Here is a 17,180-nt window from a genome sequence, read left to right as displayed (position 1 = left end):
GACACCAAGGTCAATGAAGAAGGAGGGAGAGGAGGTGCTCCAGGCACCAGAGCAGCTATCCACCTGCAGCCCATGGTGAAGACCACGGTGAAGCAGGTTGTCCCCCTGTAGCACATGGAGGTTAATAGTGGAGCAGATATTCACCTGCAGTTAGTGGATGACCCCATGCTGGAGCAGGTGGCTGCACGTGAAGGAGATTGTGACCCTGTGGAGAGAAGCCCACACTGGAGCAGGTTTGCTGGCAGGACTTATGACCCCATGGGGGACCCATGCTGGAGCAGTCTGTTCCTGAAGGACTGCACCCTGTGGAAAGGACACGTGGAAAGGACCCACATTGGAGCAGTTCATGAAGAACAGCAGCCTGTGGGAAGGACTCATGCTGGAGGAGTTCATGGAGGACTGTCCCGTGGGAGGGACCCCATGCTGGAGCAGGGTAAGAGAGTGAGGAGGAAGCAGCGGCAGAGACGTGATCAACTGACCTCAACCCTGTCATCCTGTGCCGCTCAGGGGGAGGAGGCAGAGAAATCATGAGTGAAGTTGAGCGCAGGAAGAAGGGAGCGTGGGGCGAAGGTGGTTTAAGATTTTAGGTTTTATTTCTCATTACCCTGCTCTGACTTTTTGATTGTCGCCAAACTGTTTTCCCTGAGTCGAGTTTGTTTTGCCCATGACGGTAATTGCTGAGTGATCTCTCCCTGTCCTTATCTTGAATCGTGAGCCTGTCATTATTTTTTTTTCTCCCCTGTGCAGTTGAGGCGGAAGAGTGGTAGAGCAGTTTGGTGAACACCTGGCGTCCAGCCAAGGTGAACCCATCACAGTCCTTTTTGGCTAATATAGACTAATAGCACTGACTAAATGTTGAGGCATGAAACATTTGTCTTTGTGTTTGAATTACAAACCTCATATCAAAATGTTCTGAACTTTTATTGAGGTGTTACCATAGAACAAGCAGAAGATAATGCTGATATCTCAGCTGTAACTTGTTCCGCATAGTTCATTCCTTTCTTAAACAGAGAATTGATCTTTTAATTCTGAGAATTAAGTATCTTCTGCAAAAAATTTGAATACTTAAAGAATATTTTTAATGTGTTCCTTATTATTTCTCTCTGCTTCAGGTTTGTAAGTTGAAATTCCTCAATAATAAACTTCTAAAAAAAAAATTAATCAGCAGCCGATCTTTTCTGTACGGTTAAGGTTATCTTCTTGACCAATGACATAAACGTTGCATTGCAACTAATTTTCCAAATTTTCTGTCCAAGTGTTGTGGAATTTCTACTTTTAAGAGTCTCTCATATTAGCTAAACTTTGTGATCTAAAATATTAGAATGAATTATAATATCATGTGACAACTATTGAAAATTAATTCTCATATTCCAGGGAAATGATTTTTCTTTATTAATCTCCAAGACGTTTTAGAGGTCTAGGTTTGAAATAGAACTTCCGGAGTATCCTCCTGATACCTAGGTCCTGAACTTAAATCCAGATATCACCAGCCTGTTAAATATGTATGAATATTCTAGCTCTACTTTTTCTTGTCTTTAGATAACTACTCAGGCATAAATGAAAATGCCAAAGTTCTGAAATACAACAGCTTAGCTGAGGAAAGAAAGAAATACCACTCTGTTCCTGCAAAGAGCTGACAGCTCACTGAAGACTGCTGCGAAACCTCCATTTTCAGATGTATTGAGAAAATTCGGGTGCAACTCCAGAACTTGCTCAATCAGCTACAAAATAATAAATTATTTTCTTTTTTTTTTTCCAATTGAAGTAACCCTAAATACCTAGAAAACAGAGTTCCTATATCCTTAAATAGCTAGTAATTGTTTTGCTCTATTTCACCAATTTTTAAACTTGCTGACCAACTTCCATGTTAGAAAAAATTGGCACTTTGAGACTTTCCTGTTCTGTTGACATGAACCATAAACCAAATTGTCATATACTTAGACAATGTACGTTTCTTACAACTGGAAAGTTGTAAGATAAGAAATATGTTTCTTTCACAGACTTAAGAGAACTTCCTATAGTAATTTTCATATAATGAACAAATGAACGTGCATATGCACAGGGAATAAAAACATGTTTAGGAGAACAATTATGAGTACTCAGAAGAAATTTTCATAGTTTTTCTTTATGTCTTGCAGGGGACATTTCTCTCAATAGCAGGTGTGATCCAAAGTAATGAAGCCTAACTTTTTCTTCCAGCATTCTTTGTTGGCCTAGAGAGTCACAACCCTTTAAAAATTACTCCACAGGAGAAAAAGATGCAGCCATTCTCTACAGATTCATCTATACCTTTGGCAGGAGAAGAACTTCCAGCTCATCAGAACTACCTCTGCAACAATCAGAGTCCAAAATCTAGCAAAACATAATTCTAGAAGTTTTGTTCCCTTTTCTATTTCATTTACATAATCATTTTGGCAGACTGACTTATAATATTATAATCTGATCTTTCAGCCACATAATACACACTTTTTAAACAATGTGTACTCAACTCTCTAAATCTCCATTTCAATTAAATTTAAGCTTTAATGCCAGTGCCATTAAAAATATGATTTTTGCTGAAAATCTGAAACTGAAAATCCACCTTCATTTTTGAAAATACTATATATTAAGCACTGGAAAAATATTAACAATCCTCATTTTAGAATTTCTGTTGAAAAAAAAATAGATACATTTTACCAAGATTACTTTATTACTGAAAACATGGAACTGCAGAATCATTGAGGTTGGAAGGTATCTTGAAACTTAATGATTTGATGATTCGTGTTTCCATTAACAAAGCAGGATTAGTTTCGAAGTCAAATTGGGTTGATCCCTGGGCTTTCTCCCGTGGGGTCTGACAACTGCAAGGATAGAGGCTGTAAAACCTCTCCGGGCAACTATATCCAACATGTGACTATTCTCATGGGGAAAACTAACCATCTGGAACTGCTCTCTTTTAACCTTCCCAGGTGCTGGAGGGCTGCTCCTGAGTCCTCCCAAAGCTGACTTTTCTTTAGGCTGAACAAGCCCGGTGCCCTCAGCCTCTCCTCACAGGGCAAGTGCTCCAGTCCCTGCCCAGATTGGGGACCCTCTACTGAACTCATCCTATTTTGTCAATGCTTTTTCTGTGCAGGGGGGACTCAAAACCGAACACTGTATCCTAGATGGAGTCTGATGAGTACTGATTAAAGGTGATAATCACTCCCTTTGATCTACTGGCTATGTAAGGCTGCCGCTGGTTATCTCATCGCTGCCCAGTTCTTCCTTTTTGTGTGACTAGCAGATCCCACTGTGCATCACCGTGATACTTGTACCAGGAAGATACCCCTGACACACACCACAAATCTTGATTGCTTGCGTCCTGCTGTGTTGCCATTTCAGCACATGTCAGAGACCAAAGTGCTTCGTGAGAACTAGGGCGTGTAATCCAGAGATTCCCAGTTTCAAAAATTCTTTTCACCTTCCTGCCGGATTTCTCAGCTTTGATTACAGTTTCTCTTTAGGCATTAACTTGCTTGTTTACTGTTATTTTAAATGGTCTCCAAATTATTTCACAAAAATACCTGGACTTCATATTTTCATTCAAATTTTAGTTCAGTCAGTCCTCCCTCTAAAATGCAGTAAACTCTTTTTTGATTAACGTTTTTACTTTGTGACTGATGTGAGGTCATGTAGGAATATAATGGAAAAAGATATTAATCCATCTGTGCTTTTGTTAGACTCTCTGGGTCTAACTTTAAAGAGACATATTTTTCTTCCCCTTTTTTTCTCCTCTTATGAAAGCTTCCAATTGCCCTTCCTGCTGCTGCTCATTCCCTACCCAAGTGGGAAAGAGAGTGGAGAACTGAATTGGTGTGGAGCAGTTTCCTGACATCTCTTTGGTGCTCCTGCCTCTGCTGCAAAGGGAGAACCTCAGGCCTGATCTTCCTGGCTGACTCTGCCCCGGTTTGGGGTGGAGCAGAGCCAGCGGCCTGTCCAGGGAGAGGCCCTTGCTCACACTCGTTGCCGTGGCAACCAGGGTCAGCTGACTCGGGTGTTTACCCTGTGGGCAGGTCAGGTGACCCAAACTGACCAATGGGGTGCTCCGTCCCATCTGCCATGCTCGGTGTCAAAGCTCCAAGGGCTCTTTTCTGAGGGCTTTTCTTCTTTGGGTCTTCTCCAGTGGGCTCTTTGTCAATGGGCTGTTTCCTCAATGGCTGATGTCTGAGGGGGACCCCATCAGCTCGTCTGCCTTTTGATCCTGGTCAGTGTGTTCCAGTTCCCATTTGTCACTGAGTCCAGTCTGGGACTTTCCCAGTGCCTGCCAGTGACATCTCCCTGGGAGCTTGATGTGGATTTGTGTATGTTTGTATATATTGCATCTATTTCGTTATTTCCTTTTTTATTTTATTATTAATTTTTCATTTAAGTAGTTTAGTTTTTTCTAAACTCATAAATCTCTTTACCTTTCTTCTTTCTCCTCTTGGAGTGAGAGTTGGGGGAGAGTATCTATCATCTTGTCATTGGCCAGCCTGGCCCAAACACAACACTCTCCTGTCAGAATTCTCTTCAGAGGCAACTCAATACAGTAGTAGGTTAATGTTGTGTGCTAGGTGGCTGACTACGTGATCTAACAGAGAGCCATAGATATATTACTGTTGTGGGAATGCTTGTGCTGAGGTTTGCAAGCAGACCTGTGGATAAAGAGAAGTCCTTTTCCCTGGAAACAGAGAAGGTTTCCATTTCTGAACTTTGAAAACCCTGTTTCAGAAAAAAGGAGAAAAATGCTTCTATCAGAATAGTAAAACAAACACATTTGTAGGGGAGGAAGCATTTTAAAGTGACCACTGTTTAACTTAGATGGGCTTGATTTTTCTAAACGAAAATGTTGGTGCTTTTTACAGATTTTGCAGGTACCCAGTAAAACACACCCAGTAGTACCTATATATCCATACCTACCCGTGCTCATACATACACACAAAAATGGTAAAGGAAAATTTTTACTACATTGAATTAGTATCTTGATCTCCCTGTCCTAATTTGTATGCCTTTCACTTTCAAATAGTTTCTTCTTCATGATACTGGTCTGCTTTAAATAGCATTAAAACAAATCAAAAAAACCTAAGTCTGATCCTCTGCAACCTGATTAGAGGGATTTCAGCTACTGACACATACTTTCAGTAATATTGTCCTACACTATGACTACAGGATCTATTGCTGTTAATTCTGTATATCCACCACTTTCAAGCTTAAATATCAGGTGCTAAATGCAATATTATAGCTGGCTATATTCTTTTAACTCTGGATGTTACTTGATCAAAGATAACCTGGTGAGAAATAAATTTAAAAACATGCCTTGCTGGATAAATAGAAACTAATCAGGAACTTTAAAGTGATATTTTAATAATTGTCTGCATTATGTTTTTTGGTGACTTTTGCTAAATCCTCATGCATGTCTAGTCATGTAGTCACTTGAGAACCTGGAGTGAACTGAAGAAAAGTGTTCAGAATTGATATATCTCCTGCAAACCCTGCTCCTGGGCAGAACAAATTCACTAGAGATGAGAAACCTCAGAGTTGATCATTGAGGCCAATTAAATGAATTACTGTAGAAGAGCAGAAGATAATTCATGAGTGACATGTAATCTATTCTAATTTAATTGCACAAAAAGTTACTGTGGGTAGTTTCAGTGTCTGTAGTGTACTGTGTGAGTATCACACTTTTTAAAAAGATTTTTTGTGGACCTGCAGTCAGTTTAGCGTTTTGTTATAGATGTGTAATATATTGTTCTCCATTAGAAATGTTGTTAGAGAAGCCCCACGGAGATAAATGTCATTGTGTCATCTTTATATTTTGTACGGGGAGACAAAGGGTCCTTCTGACCTGTGGGCATAAATCGTAATTTATTATGAAGAGTGCTCTTTTACCACAGATAAATCTGTTAGCTTTTGACGGTTTAAGAGGCTATGTCACAGACAGAGAGAAAAAATTGTTTACATTTTAATTCCCTTTCACTGAACTACCTTACAGCAAGTCAGATCTTGAAAAAATTAAATGGCAGCAATGTAGATGGATATGCAGAATGGACAGAATGAATGTCTAGACGGATCTTTTACCTTGTTATAAGCCAAAGTGTCCATTGGTTTCTGTATGTCTGCTCAGTTAAGTGGGACATGAGGTACTACTTATTGTTGACTTGCCAGTTGCTTGACCTAGATAGCAAGTAAGAGCAGGAAAAGAACGTTTTTGTCATATGCTTCTTTATTTTTGCCTTCATTATTGGAAATGGGTAAGTAGTCTTTGACTTTTTCTATTATCTCTGTCTCACAGTACCTTAAAAAAAGTCAGCATGTGTTATGTTGTAGAGGAAGGGAAATATAATGCAGTGAGTATAGGCACAGTAAGGCTCTGCTATCTCTTATGTTGCCTCTTGTTCAGCATAAAACTACATTTTTTCCAGTCTTTGTTCAGTCTGCCCCTTTTAAATTGTGGTTAGACATACATTAATCCTGAATGACAAGGAATCTATAATTAATGTGTCTCAGGTGAATGTCATCACTGAGGTCTCAGTCATTTTCTCTTTTATGAATCTTCATAAACCACTTAAGATGTCTGCCTTAATATCCTTTAAAATGTTATTCAGAATTGTCTTACATCTCCTCCAAATTGTTACATCTAGATGATGTGTTTGTCTCTCTGGATTATGAGTATGTTTAGCTATGACTGTAACTACAGACAAAAAATACTGACCTAGATACACACACAGAAATGAAATGGCTTCCCTCACCTTACACAAAATCTTGGTGAGATTTGCTTTGGTAGAGTTCCTTATATAATTATTTAATGTCACCATTTCCCCTCCTACTGAATATGCTCTATAAAGTGAATGAATATTCATGAAAGTGTCATGAATATCTCAGGCAACTCAGAAAACATAAAAATATAGAAACGGAATAAAAAATAAAAATTCTCATTTTATTTTCAGTACAAATGGAAATTGCAAATAGAAATGCTCTCCTTACACCTCATTTGCGAATCGTACTACAAAATCAATACAGAACAGTACTTTTCAAATCCTGTTTTGAAACAGACTGTTTTATTGTGTGAAGATCTCATCACATAAAAGTTGTTTGGAAACCTGCTGATTTCATGTTCAAATATAATTTGACCTTAGCATATAGAAAAATAGCCATGGTCATCTGTGCAAAGTTGTTATTTGCAAATTCTATGTGATTTTTTTATTGATTGAAGGCAGAAATCTAGCAAATGTTTTGTCACAGTCACAGAAATCACTGACTTGAAAAACACAAAAGCATTATATCTCCTGATCACACCACAGTGCCACTGCTGTAAGTAGCACTGAGTATATCATCTGAACATGGGAAGGCTACAACCTATTTTTATGCATTTAATCAAATTTATCCTGCCGTTAACATAAAAACAACACAGCCGTCTTGACTGTGGCCACAAGTTAAAGATAGCCACCACTCAGTGGGGTTATTCGATAAAGTCACTAACTTCACCACCCTGCCGCCCCAAAAAAAAAGAAAAAAAAAAAAGAATCATCATGTAAAATACTTTCATAACTGTTCTACAAATTCAGAACCAATCTTTGTGCCCTGCTGCCTGAAGATAGGGGAGAAGGCATGAGTAGTGGAGATATGTGATAAATAATAAAAAACCTCCCCTCCAAAACATAGCTTGATGTAGGCTACATTACATTAAATAATGGACAAAACTACCAGAAGTAGAGTAGCACCCATTGCCTTCTACCTCCAATTACATTGAAGAGGACAACAATAGAGGATGTGATTATCCACTGTTTTTATACCACTTTCCTATGGGAACAAGATTATTTCTGATACACATGTCTGGGTGTCTGACAGCTCCACTTTTTCATATTTTCATCCTTTGACCTTAAATTGACTTAAAGGGACTTGAATGCCTCTCAAAAGAGGGGACAAAAATGAGGAAAATATACTGCAAATTCTTTTTTATTTTTCTTTTTCGGGCCGCTGTCCTAGTTTGAGTGACACAGGATTAATTTCTCTTTCAGCAATTTTACTTTCCAATAAGGTCTCTTTTAATACTTCAAAAAACTGCATTTCTAGAAGACTCTAGTGTCTGAATTTGTGAAAATATTTACTTTATAGCCAGCCGTGGTGTGTGGGTTTCAAGGTCTCAGTGTTTTTGAGCCTTGTCAGAAGTGGGGATGAGGAGGAGTGAGACCTGGGCACTTGACCCAGGCTGGCCAACAGGATTGTTTCATACCATGAACGGCACATTCAATATAAATTAGAACATTTGCTGAGGATTTCTATCTCTTCTATGATGGCTGCAATCCTGAGAACTTCTTGCCCTGGTGCCAGATGCCTGAGCCCTTCCCTTCCTCCTGAAGCCTCAGCACTTGCAGTGTCTGACTTTTGCTGTTCCCTGCTGGGAGTGCACAGCTTCCTGCTGATAGAATGGGCTCAGTATAATCCTTCTGTATTTTATATTGGTATCAGGATCAATACTGGTTCTTTAGTATTATTAATGTTAACTATCTATTCCTACTCTGTTAAGTCTGTTTCTCTTTCAACTCTTGGGTTTCCTTGTTTTTTCCCCGATTCCCCTTCCCGGGTGCGGAGGGGTCGTCAGGTGATAGAATAACTGTCGAAAAGACAACAAATTGTTGTGGGTCTTCAAACTGTAACAGCCACTTTAACATACATATTATATTAAGTATGAATTCTAAAAGAAATCATACTTACCTGCTGATGTTTCCCCCACAAGTATCCAGCTGTACAGGAGTTTCTTATCATCATAGTAAAAGCCCATATAACTGAAGAAGATAAAATAAAGGAAGAGAAGAATGTCAGTTGAAGAAGAGAAGATAAAAATAACATCATTTTAACTAATTTTAATACTTGATTAGAAAGAAAGCATTTAAAAGTCCATCTAGCCTTCTAAATGTTCAAACTTTACAGAATAGCCTTTCCTATAGCTACAATATTAGTATGTGAAAAAATTCTTATGCACTAGCCGTGACCCACCTTATAGCACCTGGTTAGTTTCTTTAGAAGGAGAATCGCCTCTCAGCGTTTGATCTCAGTGCTCTGGCTGCAGTTAGTAGAGAAAAGAAAATATTTTGCTTGACAATGTGGCTGAGGATCTGAGGACTGGTGATTATCTTACTATAGTCGCTTGTAGAAACTCTGAAGCTGTAAAATATGTTAGGGCCACAAGAAAGCTATTGATGATTCTACCTTGACTATGCAAGAACGTTATGCTGCAAAACAGAGTTACCAAAGAACTGAGCTGCATGGATTTGATGCAGGATCAAGGTGGAAATGACCTGGAAGTCAAAAAAAGTAACAAAGCAAAATTAATAGCTTTTTACCCAAATGACATCTGCATACTTAGTTTTTTGCAGATGTATAAGCAAAGTCTTAGTTGTCTTTCTACAGCATCATCAGTAATGAAAAACCTGTGTCAGTTGCTGTGCTGTTAGAGGTTTTGATGCTTGACATTCTGAATCCTGAAATGCTTGCATTCCACTCTAAGATTTCAGGGTGAATTAACAGAGTCAAAAGTCAGGGAGAAGAAAGAGCAACAGTGTGAACCTGCTTTGGTGCTGCCAGTCTCCCCAGGGCATCATGGCCTCTGCCCAGGCTGGCTGGACAGAGCAGCCTCTCCATCAGACGCTGTGAGGAGTCTGCACAGCCTCCTGGAGTGACAGTATGGGGAGCAGCACACAGGGACCCACACCTTGAGGTGTGTAACTGGCACAGTGGGGTGCTTCTCGCTGGTGTGAGCATTAGCAGATTACAGGTAATGGCATCGGTATATGTAAAGCTGGAGCACCCACATCTCCAACATACTTGCACACACCTCCAGGAGTGTGCAGTACTACAAGCTACAAAGGTAAATGATACTGGCAAGATCAGATTTTTTTTTACCTGTCATATAAAAATAGTAGAATAGGACGTGACTTTTGATAACAAATATCAGGAATAAAATCCATTCAGACAAATTTAGTAATTCTTTACAGTTTTATCTCCGTATCTTTCCTTGAAAACATGACAGAATTGTTTCCTACAAATTAACAAAACATGTAAGCAACTGCAAAAATGCACTCTTCAAGCAACACTAGAACTCACTGTTGTGAATTACCTTTCTTTGTTTGTTTTCTATTTCTTTTCTCATTTTATAATTACATGTATTGATATTCTTTTTATTTGTTAAGAAATTTATTTCTCCTGTTTAAGGAACCAGAAAGGTAAAAAGGTACATGCCAAAAAGGTAATGATATTGTAATACAAAATCAGATAAAGTTGTCTGACAGTAGCTTCAATCTGGTGACTTTCTAGATAAAGAAAAAAAGTCTTAAATCTTAATACTCATTGTCTTCAGACCATGCAGTTCTGAGTAGGTTCAGAATGAAAATTTCAGCAAATGTTTTGACTAGCCAGTAAGATTTCTTATTATCTTTTAAGTATTTAGCTTTAGAAGGAAAAAAAAAATTAAGAGAATACTAAGTAAGGATTCATAAATATTTTAAACTTTCCATAAAATGGTATTTTGTCTTAGAAAGAGTAGCAGAACTATTTTAAGACACTGAAATGAGATCTTTCCTATTTTATTAGGTGTATTTAGAAAATAATGATGTTTAAATAATAATATCAAACTTATTTTACAGGTAAAATGTAAAATAAACTTCCTTTTATGTGAAATAATTCTGTCCAAATTAATATTTTTACCACTATGAAAATTGCTTTTGTTTCTTTTAAATATTTTCTATTAGGGAAACCTACTTGCAAGCTAGCTGTAAAGAAAAACAATGATTTCGAGATTACATACTGTACATAATGTTCTTGTATGTTTTGTGGATAAATATTTTCTCCTTTGCTCTTCTTTTTGAAATGCAAGGGTTGCTGTATAGCTGAAATCATTCTCTGACAAGCAAATCTTTCTGTATTATCCTGATAGGAAAACACTTTTCGGGGATTTCTGTGGGTTTTTTTGATTTTTGTTTCCGGACAAAGAAGCCATCATAACTGAAAGATGAACATTTCAGATGTGACCTCAACAGTCTAGAATATTTTAGTAACAGAAAAAAACTTTGTTGTTGCTGTTGTTACTAGAATCTGTAGACCAAATAATATATTTTTCATCATAAAATGTTGTTATGCTAATATGAATGTTTTAAATACATTTCCCTAGAAGGAGCACTGCCTTTGTACTCGCGTATTCACTGAGTGAATAGATATTGGCTGTATTTCTGTATGTTCTAGATTATGTCTATGCGTTCCACAGTAGGAAAAAAAAAAATTCAAGAAAAATTATGTGCCTCAAAAGGGAACTAAAATCTCTGTAAATGAAAATGGGATATATACTGTAAAATACTTTCATCAGTTGACCTTTTGTTTCACTGAGCTGTATGAAAGTTAGTATGTGCACTAACTCAGCCTTTTGGAATAGACTTTTATTATTTAACTGTATGTACATTAGCAGATGCATGATTAGTGAGGAAGTCCACGTCATTGATTAGATTGGCCAGCCTGTGATTCAGCTATAATCCAGGTTCAGATTTTTGCTGTGTAATGGGTTTTAAAAGCAATAGCTTCCTAAAAATACAGATAAAAGGTGAATGGGATTTTTGAAAGCACCACAGCTTTTAAGTGCCACTGAAATCAATAAATAGTAGTAGTGAGATCCAAAAATGCACTTAGGTATCTGAAATATAAGATAGTCATCTGAGACCCAGAGGGGGATTTAAAAGCGTTTAGGCACTAAGAGTCAGAAGGTATTTTAAGTTTGCACCTGTCTCATTGCAGCGAATGCCCAGGAGATAATACTGGTACTTTGGCAGAAGAGTACATTGAGGGGTACCTTCATTCCCCATGGTAGGACTAGGCTGCTGTACGGTCAGGGTGGGAGTCTTACGGGGAGAGACAGGAGGACATGTGACTATGAAACTTAATATTTTGAGTAATTTGGAAGAAGGACCAAAGCTTGGCTTCTCATTTGGGGACTATTTCTGCTTTTATCCGATGTTCCACACAAAATCTGGATAGTGTCCGGGTCACAGTGCTGCCTTGCACTCACTGGCACAATAGCCTAGTAGCTAGAATATGCTCCTGCAGAGTAACAGCCTGATTTGAAAAGAAGTAAAGCCAGAGTTGATGATTATTGTGAACATAGAAACAGTGCATATAGGCACTTTTCTCCTTTCCTGCTTCCTGCCTTCTTAAAACCAACCAGCCAAACCAGACAGCTATTCAGTTGCCTCTAACCAAATAGGCACTTCAAGCTTACGCATCCTCAGTTCGTTGTGCTGGTTTATGTGGTACCTGTGCCAGTATGTGTGGTATATGTAAGATTTCCCTCCACTGGATAGGGAAGGTGTGTGCTTTAGCCACTGTCAGCTTTCAAAATCTTACCACACGTGACATTGTGCTCTTGTAAACCCATTTGTCCTATTTTACATCTTTGCGTACCTAAACATTTCTAAGAGGTCTACTTTTTCTGCATCTGAGTTTTTCTATTTGTTTGAGATAGTAATATTTTCCAACCTCTCTTGGGTATTTTGAGGATGGTAACATTAATGACTGCAAGGTGATTACATTTTTCTGTAATAAGAACAATATAAATACCACATATAGATTTCCCAGTATTACATTTCAAGAAAAGACAAGCTCATTTCAGATAATTGCAGTGTAGATAATCTGGGTCACCACAAGTATAACTGCTGAAGTGAGTGGTATGTTATCATTTTGTCATGAAACTTTCTGGACCATGTCCACACTTGGGCTTACTATGTCCTTGCATGAATTATGGGGCAGATGAACAGTTGTTGGACTAGAGACAGTACTTTTCAAAGTGCAGTCAAGGTCAAAATGAGCAAATTGAAGCAGAAGTATGTTTCTAACAAATATCTCCTTCCAGAATAAATAAAGAAAGCTTAGTCCCTCAGCATGGAATAGGAAACTAGCAAAACTTCAGCCTTTAAAAGGAAAGAAAAAGTCAGTCACGTGGAAATTGTTTTCCATAGTTACAAGATGAATTATTTGAATTTGGAGAAACATATGCTACATTAATGCTAAAATTCTGGAAGGAATTCCGGTTTGCTGATACCTTTAGTATTATTTAGAGTTCTAGTTATAGTCACTACATCTCTATAAATATATAGTACATATTTTTAAAAAAATCCAGGTAGAGGTGACAACGATGAAATTTACAGAATGTCTTCCAGTCAAGGATGTAGATTAGAATTGTTTGGTTTGGAGGAGAGATCAATGAGGAAGAATGGTGTGTGGAAGTTTAATAGAGAAGTCAGTATTGTTCATTATGCAAAAGCTAGTGGTAGCCTAAATTAGCAAGATTAAAATTAATAAAAGGGAGTAACCTAAAACGTCGAGATTAAAAAAAAAAAAAAATTAGTGTTCTCATACACAGAACTCACAGTCTTTCTGTAAACTCTTTCCACTGCTTTCCTTTTTGCATCTTTCCTTTTCTCTCAGTTCAGTAGCATTGTGAGTTTCATACCTGCATGAGTGACAGAAGGGAAGTTTACTCCTTGTCACCCCCTTAAAAGCTCCCCTGTATCTTTGCCTCTGCAGGCAAAGCGTTTCTGTAAGTTATTGACAGGATTGGTTTTATTTGAAAACAGTGCAAATTAGATAATAAAGTATGTAAAATATACATCTTTGTATAGTATTCCATTAAAATATTGTAGATGAATGTGTGCATACATATATATATGTGTATACTGCATTATATATAGAAAGCATATATATAACACATACACAGTTGATTCAAAAGAGATATGACAGAATGCTCAAACATTGATAGGTATTAAAGAAAAAAGCTAGATATAGAGCTGGTGGATCTTTAAGGATGCTTTCCATTGAGCGCAAGAGTTCTTGATCCTCAGGAAAGGAGGGCAAGAGATTGCCATGGCTGACTTGAGGCCTGCTGGTCAAACTAAAGAGCAAGAAAGAGATGCACAGGCACTGGAAGCAGAGACAGGTGTCCTGGGAAGAGTACAGGAATAGTGCCTGGTTGTGTAGGGATAAGGTCAGGAAGGCCAAGGTGCAGCTGGAGCTGAACTTGGTGACGGATGCAACATCCTCCTCTCTAAATTGGAAAGATATGGACATGATGGGTGGACTGTTGGATGGATAATTTTTTTGTTTGAGAAACCAAAAAAACAAGGTCTTTCTAAAAGATGGAAATCAAGAAAAAGTTCAAAGGAATATTGACTTCTAGATTGCAATTTCAGAGAACTAAGGAAAATAAACAAGTAAAACAGAGGTGTACTCTTTGCTGGGTAAAAAACTGGACGGATGGCCGGGCCCAAAGGGTTGTGGTGAATCGAGTTAAATCTAGTTGGTGACCGGTCACAAGTGGTGTTCCCTGGGACTCAGTGTTGGGGCCATTTCTGTTTAATATCTTTTATCAGTCTTCTGGAGGAGGGGATTGAGTGCACCCTCAGTAAGTTTGCAGAGGACACCAAGTTGGACGGGAGTGTTGATCAGCTTGAAGGCTGAAAGACCCCTCAGAGAGATGTGGACAGGCTGGATCAATGGATCAAGGCCAATGGCATGAGAGTCAATAAAGCTAAGTGCTGGGTCCTGCGCTTGGCTCACAACAACCCCATGCGGTACTACAAGCTTGGGGCAGAGTGGCTGGAAACCTGCCCAGCAGAAAAGGACCTGGGGGTGTTGGTCGACTGCCAGCTGAATATAAGCCAGCAGTGTGCCCAGGTGGCCATGAAGGCCAATAGCATCCTGGCTTGTATTAGAAATTCCCTAGCAGGACTAGGGAAATGTATTAGAAATTCTCTAGCAGGACTAGGGAAGGGATTGTTCCCCTGTACTCCGCACTGGTGAGGCCCCACCTCGAATACTGTGTTCAGTTTTGGGTTCCTCACTACAAGAAAAGTTCTGGAGTGTGTACAGAAAAGGGCAACAAAGGTGGTGAGGGGTCTAGAGCACAAGTCCTATGAGGAATGGCTGAAGGAACTGCGGTTGTTTAATCTGGAGAAAAGGGGGCTGAGGGGAGACCATATGGCTCTCTACAGCTACCTGAAAGGAGGTTCTAGAGAGGTGGGGGTCGATCTCCTTTCCCAAGTAAAAAGATATAGGATGAGAGGAAATAGCCTCAAGTTGTGCCAGAGGAGGTTTCGATTGGATATTAGGAAAAATTTCTTCACTGAAAGGGTTGTTAAGCATTGGGACACTCTGCCCAGGGAAGAGGTTGAGTCACCATCCCTGGAGGTATTTAAAAGACGTGTAGATGTAGTGCTTAGGAGCATGGTTTAGTGGTGGACTTGGCAGTGCTAGGTTAACGGTTGGACTTGATGGTCTTTAGGTCTTTCCCAACCTAAATGATTCTGTGATTCTGCGATTCTATATTGTGATTTGAGTTGCAGACTCTCTTTGAATAAGTCAGTAAAAGACCAGGTTATCGTCCCTGTAATTTAGTGAAACTGAAGGAATAAAAATACATTCTGCTAAACTTCTCTGGGTAAACCATGATTTAATTTGTTGAAAAAAATGAAGCCCTGAATGTAACATTTTGATGCTCATAAAAGGGGAAAGAAAAAACAGATTTACTACAAAATGTAAAAGATTTTCAACCCCTGTTTTTTTGAGCTTAAATTTTTAGGGAAGAGCAGATCGTTTGAAACATCTTACATAGTTTAAAGCACTGCTTTCCATTGAAAAGTTTGCACGTGTGTGCATTTTCAATAAATTATACCTTGATGCCTTTGAAATTCTCAACATATTGATGATAGTTGTGTATCTTAGGGTTAAATGGTAAAAAAAAATAAAATTAAACAAACCTTCTTTGATATCTGTTTTATCTGAGGTAAAAAAAAAGAAAGGTAGGGCAATCTACATAACGGAATTCTTATTATGTGAAATGTATACAAAAGAACTGTAGTTGTCAGAGAAACACCTACGTTTCCTGGCAAATACTCAATTGTCAAAAAGAAATGCAGGGTTACCTGGACAAGATCACGTAAATAAGCAAATCCGCATAACCAATATCACAAATATTTGTTTAGAAACTCTGGACGAAGATATAACAGCTCACATTTACTTAGCAAAAGGCCATCATTCTGCGTTATGTATAGAAGTAGTTGCTTTGAAAAGGAATGAAGAACTGATTTAAAAGCCAAGCGTACTATTGATCGTTCAGTGATAAAACAATGTTTCTCGTCACAGCAAATTTTCTGTTGATGTAGGCTATGCTAATGATGCACAAAACCCAAACACGTCATGGGCAAGCGAGAGATTTGCTGATTTCTCATAAACTCTCTTATATTGTAAGACATAAATTTGACACTAGAGCTCAAGTCAATAATGTATGAAAAAAATACCATAGGCATTTGAAACACATCTCTTCCTATAGTATATATGGTATTTCCATTAGAGCAGCTAAAAGCAGATTCAGAGTCAGCATACTTCAGCTTCCTTCTTTCAGCATGGACATCCAGCTCCCTGGTTCCCAACTTAAGTTTTAAGCTGTAGAATAGCTTCCTCCAGCCTTAATTGACCCAGAAGGTTACTGTTGTTATACAACAACTACTGGGTTGGTTGGACCTTTACTACATACTTCTGATGGATAAGCTTAACTTTATAAGCTTAACTTTATATGTAAGTATTTTATTTATAGTCTGGTTGTATATACAGACAAGAAACGTGATACACTGAGTTTGAAGTAATTTTCACTCCAAAGCCAGCGGTTACGGTGCAAGCAAAGAACACCATAAAAACTACTAAAGCATTCTCAGAGGAGGAGAGGAGGAAGGACGAATGAAGAGAGATTTTGCAGAGAATGAAATTTCCTTCCTGTAGAATTCTTTCTTTTAGGAACTAGACTTCATAGTATCTAATTTCAGTAATATTATTGAGCTATTTCAGCTTCGAATTTGCAGTTGTTCCTTCCATTTTCTCTGTCAAGGGATGGTGAACAGCAGAAGGCTATGGCTTATAAATACTACACACACTTCATCTTTTAGCATCACTTTCTATTTCTTCCTGAATTATAGCACTATTTGTGTAACAGAAATAAAATTCAGCATGGTAATAGAATCAAACTGACTCTACCTCACAGAGGAGTTGTATGTTTTCCATGTTTTTGCAAAGTTTTATGACCACACATTAGTAACAGATTGCTTTATCTAGCTACAATAATATTCAGTAAAGCATTTATCCGCTGTTACATA

At 38.3% G+C, this 17,180-nt stretch overlaps 1 long non-coding RNA gene across 1 annotated transcript in view; it reads left to right on the top strand.

Annotated features, from left to right (window-relative positions):
- The first annotated feature begins 6,172 nt into the window (after positions 1 to 6,172).
- LOC141744025 (uncharacterized) overlaps positions 6,173 to 17,180 on the top strand; it is a 58,294-nt gene continuing 47,286 nt past the window's right edge. Inside the window, exon 1 of the long non-coding RNA XR_012587315.1 lies at positions 6,173 to 6,248. This is a non-coding gene — a long non-coding RNA (uncharacterized LOC141744025). The remainder of the gene's footprint in view (positions 6,249 to 17,180) is intronic.

This window comes from Larus michahellis, chromosome 5 (genome assembly GCF_964199755.1).
Source record: "Larus michahellis chromosome 5, bLarMic1.1, whole genome shotgun sequence".
Classification (NCBI taxonomy): domain Eukaryota; kingdom Metazoa; phylum Chordata; class Aves; order Charadriiformes; family Laridae; genus Larus; species Larus michahellis.
This window is presented reverse-complemented; position numbering and strand designations above follow the sequence as displayed.